Source organism: Crinia signifera, chromosome 19 (genome assembly GCF_055691185.1).
Source record: "Crinia signifera chromosome 19, ASM5569118v1, whole genome shotgun sequence".
Taxonomy (NCBI): domain Eukaryota; kingdom Metazoa; phylum Chordata; class Amphibia; order Anura; family Myobatrachidae; genus Crinia; species Crinia signifera.
This window is the reverse complement of record NC_139226.1, coordinates 117,276,532-117,286,679: the sequence shown is the minus strand read 5'-3', so window position 1 is coordinate 117,286,679 and position 10,148 is coordinate 117,276,532.

Sequence of the window (10,148 nt, the reverse complement as noted above, 5' to 3'; positions counted from 1 at the left end):
AGCCCCACGGCAGCTAGGTAAACTACGTGACAGCCTGTCTTCCCCACCACAATATAGATAGATAAACGGACATTCTCAGTGTAGCCCTGGGCAGCCAGAGGTCAGCGTATCCAAGCTGGTGCAACCAAGTTAACTCCTTGTATCCCTCTGAGCCTGATACAGTGCATACTAAATCTGCAGTCTGTGGAGGAAATTGCTAATTAAGTCTGTGTAGCCCGTGTTAACACTCAGCCAGTTGACTGGGAGAGAGGAGAGTGAGGGAGCAGTGCATTCTTCAGTCATTCATTAGCATCCTGCAATTAAAATATTCTTCCTAATACAGACAGCTGGAACAAGGACTTAGTATTCAGCACGGTATTGCAGACAGTACAGTATATGAAGTACAGTAAGGAATGGTCACCTTTAGACTTTGCTTTCAGCAAAAGACACCTCAGGAATGCAGTGATTCCAGCATAGAAATAGTTTACAGTATAGAAGATATTAATTGTTACACATTCTGCCAGTACAGTGCAGAAAAACAGGTTGTGAAGTGTCAGTTCGTGCAACCCCTTCATAGCAGCTAGAGAGTATCCAGCATAAGAACAGATCTTAGAAAGAAAGAATTACCTCATTGGATACAATAATTACAGCTAAACAAGTTAATTTGTCATTACCAACTATCCCTTAGATTACAAATTCATTGTTTCTAAACTTTACTTCAGAGGAGCCAGACTTACATTTGTTATTCAGTGGAGACATTGATCTTGTAAAGGATTCGGCTAGCTCAAGTACTGATTAACTCTGCAACAACTAGCAGAAAGTATAGGAAGCGCTTAATTTCCCTTTGCATATAGACAGAGACTAGTGCACTTACTGTACCTGGGTGTTCATATTATTGCGCAATAATAACAATAATAGCATAATTGTCATTATAAAAGGTATTCACTGTGTAATTGCATGCAGTTGTTTTATAAAAGTTAATAACATACTTATTGGTTTTAGCGTCAAAAGGTAGGGTTGCATCATTGTGTTATACCTCAGAATCTCTTAGGAAAGGAGAGTTGGAATAGGAGACATCGGCTGCAGTTCCAGTATAATAAAATCTGCTTTGTAGTTGTTTATGTATGTATGCCAATGCCATTGTATTTGTGAATTGATATACTTGTTCTAACTTCAATAAATTGTTTAAAAACTGTGAACTGGTTCAGAAGAAAGTAACCGTCTGCACAACCCTACTTCACCCTATACAAATCAGTAAGTCATTACATGGAACACTGACATCCTCACCTTGCTTTGATGCTTCCAGCTTGTGAGTCACTATGGAACTAGTAAGCAAGGTGAACATTGAAACCTAATGCTGTTGTATTTAAAGAACCGCCCTTCTTACAGTAGTGTAATCGGAAACCTCACACATTTGTTGTTAGGTGTATTAATCCTTTTAAGTGTTGGAGAAGTCCTAGGAGTAAAGAACATTATCCCTGTGATGGGGGATCTCACAATTTATCAGGTAAACTCATAGTTGCCTACCCTCCTGCATTCTGCAGGAGACTCCCTGAAATAGCAGCAATCTCCCTCTGTCACTCATTAGTCTAGCAATCTCCCTCATTTCACCTAGCCCACATTACATGTTACAGTTTTGGGGAAAAGAGGAATGAGAGACAGATACATTTACATTGAGTCATCAGCACCATTTCACAGCACTTTACCAAGTATATTAGCTCTTACTAACTGCTTTGGGGCTCATCTGCATTTGTATATAAGTAATTTTAAAAGACTCCTCTCAGATGTGACAGTACACCCCCACGCTTCTAGGTGCCACGTTCCCAATCTCTTTTCACAATCTCTCCATATATGGAACTAGACACGCCCTTTGGGTGGAGCCTGACACGCCCCCTTAATGGGGCGCTGTGCAAAATTCTATTACCAACTACAATCTCCCTAATACTCATTTTCCAAAGTAGGCAAGTATGGGTAAACTGCAAGGATGATGTTTTTGTAATGAAAAAGTCTGCATGGCATACAGAGGAGCCATGTGTTATAACTTCGCTGCAATTATGCCAGAGACCCCAGGATTAGGTAGAAACCGGAACTGGGATGTTTCCCAGAAGGCCAGACTGGACCAGCTTTATTCCTCAAACTGCCATTCTGGAGCTTGTAGTGTCCAGTCCAGGTGGTGTCGTCTTTGACTGCTGTCACCTGGGAGATGGGGAGGGAAAGATAACAGCTTCAACATATGGGTCCAACCATTATGGTTTTTACTTCAGACCATGCTGTAATATCAACCTCGTTGTCTCTGGCGCCCCCTGGAAAAGACACCCCCCTGACAGCTCCCCTTTCCCTCCCTGGACACTACAAGCTTCGACATGGCACCGTTTAATGACTGGAGTCTGTCCGGCCCGGCATTCTGGTGTCCAATCTGGTTCCAGTTTTTATTCATTTCCAAAGGCCCCTCCATCTAAGGTCTAGGTGATGGCTACAGCTGTTCCCGTCATCATGTTCCCAATGAAGAGATGAATGGAAATTACGCACTGAGCAAGCCAGTGTATTGCTTTTGCAAAATCATGTTACATTCATGCAACACATTATTGCATGGTGAAAATGATTGCATCTTTTGCGGAGAATGCATTCTCATAACCCTCTACTGATTTTTGTGTTGTTCTCAAAGCAAAGTTAAGAATCGTGCATGTAACTGTATATCTAAGCATAAATATATACATGAAAACATCATACAGTGATAAAGATTACATTATAAGTGTTTATGTCAGGGCCGGTGCAAGGCACCGGAGCGCCCCAGGTGAGTCGGGGTGGGGGCGCCCCGGTGCCGGGGGGAGGGGGGGTGGAACCTGTATAAAAAAATTGCTGCCCCGGCGTCCCTGCAGTGCGGGGGGGTCAGGGGTGTCCGTGCCGACGGGGTACCTGCGGCGCCGTCATGTGTATAAAGCTGGCTGCGGCCGGCGGGGTCCCTGTAGTGAATAGCAAATAACTAGCGCTTCCCGCGCCGCCGCGCGCATATCGCTAGTTATTTGCTATTCACTACAGGGACCCCGCCGGCCGCAGCCAGCTTTATACACATGACGGCGCCGCAGGTACCCCGGCTGCACGGACATCCCTGACACGCCCGCACTGCAGGGACGCCGGTGCAGCAATTTTTTTTATACAGTTCGCTAGGGGTGAGGGGCGAACTGCCGCCCTCCAGGTGCCGGCGCCCTAGGCAAATGCCTAGAGCTGCCTAGTGGTGGCGCCGGCCCTGGTTTATGTAATTGAGTCTAGAATGCCCTAAGGGACCTGTTAAATGGATTTAATGCTAGGCAACACAAATGGCTGCTTAGGGCCCAGCAGATCCCAGGGGGTGTCCCAGCGGCACCTGTCAAGTAAACTGCTTTAATCATTTTAACAAGTAGCTTCCTCCTGCAGCAGCTATATTTCCATGGCTGATGTCCCTCCAGTCACATCCTATCTGTATTTAGACTAAGGATGAGCGGTTCAGATTCCTGGGAATCCAAAATGCTCCGAACAATATTTTATTTTAAAAGACTGTGCATACTGTGACTGCTGGCCATAATCCCACTGTGCATAATGTGACTGCTGACCATGCCCATAATCCCACTGTGCATACTGTGACTGCTGGCCATAATCCCAATGTGCATACTGTGATTTCTGGACATAACCCGACTGTGCATACTGTACTGTGACTGCTGGCCATAATCCCAGTGTGCATACTGTGCCTGCTGGCCATAACCTGATTGTGCATACTGTACTGTGACTGCTGGCCATAATCCCACTGTGCATACTGTGCCTGCTGCACATATCCTGATTCGTTTTGAAAAATATTCGGTGCTAGTTCAGAGGCATTTCAAGAGAGGAGGAGGCCCTTTCGCAGCTTCCTCTCTCTGGGTCTCCACCTCTGCCAGCATCACAGCGATATATAGAGTCTGAGCTAAAGAGGACTCAACATGTGTAGATATCCATAAAAATGGTCAGGGCAATAGCCATGCAGACCCGCTGATTAAGTGTGGGCGCCTGGGGGTCTGCGGGGGCTATTGCTGCGCTGCCACCGCCCGGGACCTGCCTTAACCCTCTCCTTGCTGCTGCCGGGACCCGCAGATCTACTTGGGGGGGTCGCAGATTTTGTAGTTACGGCAGAGGCCATTTTTCCTGTGCTTTCTGCAGTGCTGCGGCTGTCAGCGCAGAACTGCGGAGTCGGAAGGTGGAAGTTGAAATAGGTGCAGCATGTGCAACCCACACACACACAGAACCCCTTATAAATACACCACTGAGCTGTTTAATACTTTCTCTTTCTCCACTTTATCTCTCCAAGGTTTAGTACATAGACCGTTATGGGCAACAATGGTTGTTTATGGACATATATCTGGTTTTATTTCACCAATGAAGTATACTGAGTCAGGGTGTTATTTCCCATCCAAAAGGTACAATTATCACTATAGCAGTACTTTCTGTGTAGAACCACAAGTCTCAGCCAGTCTGCTTGTTGCAGTGTCTACCTCTTTGCTGCTTGTCTCTGTATCTTCCTCACACCATACCTCCCAACATGACCCATTCCAGGAGGGACAAAATGCTATGTTTCAGGACTTCCCCCTGAATGTATGATTGCCATCACCTGTGCCGAACAGGGGAATTGATAAGAAAGGTGTTTTTCAACACAGTTGATGGCAATCATTCATTCAGATGGAAGTCCAGAAACAGAGCATTTTGCCCCTCCTGGAATGGGTCAGGTTGGGAAGTATGTCACACTGCTCAGTTGCGTATCCCAGCTCTCAGATGCTCTTTTTTTTTTTAAGTCAACTTTGTTTAAAATGGCACTGACCTATATTCCCTTTTCCAATATGGCCGAAATTAAGTGCAGTAGAAACCCAGCGACTCCAAAACAGAGAATTGGCTAAAGTAATAGGATGGCATCAAATTGTGGTGTGATAGCAACAGGTAATATAAGTGATTCCTCATAACTTCAGTGTACTAAAGTATGTTAAATAGGGAGAAAACAAAGGTATGGTACTTATCTCTAGCTACAATGTTAAAGAAAATAAGTCCAGTGATACTGCCAGTAAAGTCCAGTAATACAGCTGTATAACTCCAGTCCAGTGATACTGGTGTATAACTCCAGTCCAGTGGTACTGCCGATAAAGTCCAGTGATACAGCTGTATAATTCCAGTCCGGTGATACTGCTGTATAATTCCAGTCCTGTGGGAGAGGGGTGCTGCTGTAAATTTTAAATTGCACTGCTGAGGAGTGACGACACACTGGAGAGTTATTCGGGCACTGTGGGAGAGGGGTGATGCTGTATTAGATATCAAATTGCACTGAAGTGAAACAAAGGTAGTTTGTGCAAGGCTCAACTGAAATACTGCATCTGTTTCTTGACAGTATATTACATGATTGTAAACTTGCAAGAAGGGCCCTCCTACCTCTTTATTGGTCTGTTACTGTCACAATAAATTATCCTCCACAATTCTTTCAATGGAGGCAGCATTATACTGTATGCAGTGACAGTAGTAGTAATGTCCGTCATTGTAGCGGGGGCGTTTTGAAAATGTACAAAGTTTTGTCCGGCAGTGGCCGGATAAATGCAAGGAGATGTTACCGTGTCACGTTCCGTTTGAGCCGAGCATTTTCTCACTAACAGCTCTTTGCGCCTCTGCAGATTTGTGTCCATCAGAATCAAAGATCCAGGTTTACAATACCTGGGATTCAGTACAGAGGCCAAAATACAGTGATCTGATTTTAACAGATTGACCACCCTTTTTGAGCCGACGACAGCATCTCCTGCATGACCCTGTCATTTTATGGAATAAAATTGAATAATGTAATGTCTGCTATAGGCATGGAGTGGGTTAAACATCCAAGACTGTTGTGTGACCTAGGGTAGCATGTGACTCGGTGGTCCAATAAGGACTTAGGGAAGGGCAGTGTTAGCTGGGATATCAGGGCAGGAAAGGGAGGAGTATTTCTCTCTTTCCTGAAAGTTTTCTGGTGAATGGACCTGTGCCCCTGAGCTCCCCATAGGGACCCTCACAGCGCCCGCAAGGGGCGTGTCCTATGCTAATTAGGTCGTGGTGTATGCTAATTAGGACGCAATATATGCTAATTAGGTCGCAGCATATGCTAATTAGGTCGCGGCATCTGCTAATTAGCCGCGATTAGGCCCCCCCACCCCTCTGCGATGCTGAGTAGATGCTGTGCAAAGTCAAGGAGGCCTGAACAGATGCTGTGGCATCATCCCTGTCTCTGGTCCCCGTTCGCGGATGGGCTTGTGGTAGACGCCCGGCTGCAGGTGAAGCCTTGGAGTCTCCTGCGCTGCGGCCTGCTTCCGGCCTCAGGCCCTGGGGCGGCTAGAGCCAAGGGGCGGGGCGCTGTGGGGCAGCAAGGCCCGGTGTTGTAGTTGAGCGCTACAGTAGCTGCGAACATTAGGGGTCGGGCAGCGTGGGCCAGGTTAGTGCGGGCAGCATTTACATGCCCTCATCAGCCCGCTGTGAGGCGCTGCCACCTAAGGGACATACTACTGCACGGGCTTCTGGGGGGTGGAGTCAGGGGGGATGGCAGGCTTCCACCGGTGGGGTGCGCTCTGGATCCGTGGCAGGGTCTGGGGGTGCAACCATGGCTGGAGTCTCCACTACCTCCTTTGACCCCTCTCTGCTGTCCGCAGCAGTGTCCTCCGTTGCTGGGGCTCTGGTGCCCATTGTTAATACTCTGCCCCAGGAGACGGTGGGGTCCAAGACAGTTAGAGGATTAGTCTCAGGGGGCACAAAGGAGGCCCATTCCAGGGTGCTCAGAATTCTTGCAGGCTTTCAGGGATATGGGGTCAGCTGTTGCCATGATGGAGAGGGAGACACTCTGAGGTGATGGTTCTGCACAGAGCCGCATACGTGACCGAGGCCTACGGTCCTCGGGCCCCCCCCCCCTTTTGCATGTTCCCACAGATGTTGAGGCACAGCTGGACTACAGCGAAGAGGATTCGTTTGCTGCTGGCGAAGTCGGGGAGGATGATGCAGATGATGACACATGGGCTGCTCAGCCTGAATCTTCAGACGTCAAGTCCCCACGGATTTTCGGGCAGTGGAGTCGGCTATGGAAGCGGGCATGGATAGTGATGCTGATGTTGGTACATGGGCAGCGCGGCCTGGATTTTCAGGTGAGGGGGCTGAGCCATATCGAGGCATTAAGTGAGAGCCGTAGGGGGTAAATTTAGAAGGATGACTTTATGTACTTGTTCAGCCTAACCGACGAGTCCAAGTAAGCCTCCCAGGCTCGGTGTTCCTATGTCTCAATTAGATCAGCCTCAACCCCTAGATCAGTGGTTCCCAAACTATGGCCCTAGGCTGCCTCAGGACACATGCAGGGGTGCCTCGGGTTCGCTTATTTCTGGACAAAACCAGTGCTGGTGGCTGCCAATCATAAAATGTGTACAATCGGAAGCAAATCCTGCCCTTTACCACATAACTGACCCTAAGAAAAATATATCAACAGAATCTACTTGATTTGATATATTTTTGGGGCCTGGGGGTGCCTTGGAAAAATTCTGATACTCTAGGGTGTCGTAATTAGAAAAAGATTGGGAACCCCTGCCCCAGATACAGCGTTCCTAATAAAGTAGTTCAGCTCAGGGACCATCCTTCTCCAGGGTATTTCTCCAGAAGGGTGTGATTATTACTGCAGAATAAATAGATTACATAACATGGCGGTGGAAGCGCAGTACCAGCTAATGAGTTATTTAGGAGCATCAGCCTCTAAAGCTTGGATTAGCTGTATTCTTAGGTACAAGACCTGTCATTTGCTTTGCAATGCTAAAATTACGATGAGTGAGGGAAAGGGTGACATGATTGGCGGCAGAACACATCAGGTAAGCGCATGGGCAACGCTGTGTTCTCGCACAGTAATATTCCCTTATAAAAATTTCCAGCACTCCAGGCTATGCTACGGACGCATATCTGGATGTGTCACAAGCAGCAAAATAAAGAAAGGCAAAATCTCTAGCATTGCAGTAATAATCATTATTTTCGATAATAATATTCCACAATAATACTTCGAAAATTCATTGGATGCCAAGAACGAAATGAGTTTTGGTGGGCATACGTGTCCAGGTGAATTAAAATATAGACTTTATGTTCAAGGCAGCAATCTATGGGTGCATCCGTCCCCTGTAACGCACTACGTAGTATGGGAACAATGTACATCACCACTACCAATTAAATAGCAGCAATGCCATGAATAAATAAATCAGGATTATAACACCTTTAGGGCGGGATGCTTTATCACTCACCGCCGCGGCCCAGGGTGTTTTTCGGCGCCGCTGTATGCTATATCCTCCGGCGGCTCAGTGCTTCTCTCTGCACTTCCGCATTCAGGAGGTTTTCGGTGCGCGCTGCTCTCCTCATAGGGTTGAACAGGAGAAGCGCGCGCAACTTATGCTGTAACCCCCGACGCGCTACTTGAAGCTGAGTGTTAACTCGCCTCCTTTGGCTGGCGGAGAGGTCAGCGTTAATTGTCCAAAATAATAATTAATTGATTCATAATGTTGCCTTGTACTTTTGTGAGTGTTTTGTAGCTTGTTAAATATTAAATTTTGTTTGATTTAATTTTTTTGCGGTTTTATGTGTGTTCTGAGGTGTTTTTTTTAATAGATTTGCCTCCTGAGGTGTGAGGCAATTTTCTAACCTGTAGCCATGGTAATGGTGTAATTGTAATAATAATAATAATAAATAAGTGTAATTGCATTATGAATTTATTTATTAGTTTTTTTTTTTTTTTTTTTTAAGTGTTAAGGGCGGGATTCTCTAAAATCCGCAGCCCTCTTCGCCGGCCATCGCATTTCTAATGACCGCAAATTCTCTAAAATATGCGGTCATTAACGCAAGGGACAGCACTTGCGGTAAGAGCTGTCCCTTGCAATGCGGTGCCGTTGCTGGACTTCCGGGTCTATGACCCGGGAGTCCTTCTGCGCATGCGCAGACTGACGTGCCGGCCGCAGGGCATGCTGGGAGGGATCCGTGAGGGATCCCTCACACACCGCTGCGGTAAGAAGCCCATTGGCTTACTGCAGGGAATCGCCAGCCTTTGCTGGCGATTCCCTCCGCAGCGCTGACACTGCGGAGGGGGGTTAGAGAATACAGAAATGCGGTAAAAACCCAGATAACGGGGTTTTTGCCGCATTTCTTTAATAGAGAATCTCCCCCGAAAAATGTTTGTTTTTGTTGCCTCTAACACCCGCTTCCCTGCTCCACCACACGGTGCCGCACATTGGGGGCGATTGTGCTACACAGAAATGTGGTTGAAATTCCTGTTAATGGAGGATTTCCCGCATTTCGGTGTGCTGCATTATCACACCGCAGTTTTAGCGCAGCAGAATTGCCTGCAAATGTCATGCTAGGATACAGCGGGAGATTCTATAAAGCAGAAATGTGGTAAAAACCCCGTTTTTGGGGTGTGCACCACATTTCTATATGCTATATGGCACCTCTGCAGTGTCAGTGCTGCGGAGGGAATTGCCAGCAAAGGGCGGGATGTTGTAACATCCGCGGTCCCCTTCGCTGGACATCGCATTATTAATAACGGCATATGCAGTAACAAAGGTCGGGATGTTGTAACATCCGCGGTCTCCTTCGCTGGACATTGCATTATTAATAACGGCATATGCTGTAACATATGCCGTTATTAACGCAAGGGAGAGCTCTTGCGATAAGAGCTGTCCCTTGCGATGCGGTGCCGACACTGGACTTCCGGGTCTGTGACACGGGAGTCCATCTGCGCATGTGCAGAGTGAAGCGCCGGCCGCAGGGCATGCTGGGAGGGGAAATGGTCATCTATTCGAATGAAGGAAGGTCAACCTGGGCCAGGGCCAACATGATTTAAGGTTGAATTTGCATAAATGTCGACATGAGGATGGTCGACTGGGCATAAGGTTGACATGGCTGTTTTCACTGTTTTTTTGAGCCGACATGTGCCAACAGGCGGTATTTCATGCCCTACCATTCACTAGGGCGTGGAGGAGGTTATTAAAGCTGTGGCTAGTGAATCGAGCCACTGTGGCCGAAGCAGCGCGAGCGAAACAAGCGATGCGAGCGTCCGATTCTCAATGCAAACTGTGTCCATGTCGACTGTGTCGACATTCGGGTAAGAATACAGTGAAAAACCCATGTTGACCTTATGACCAATC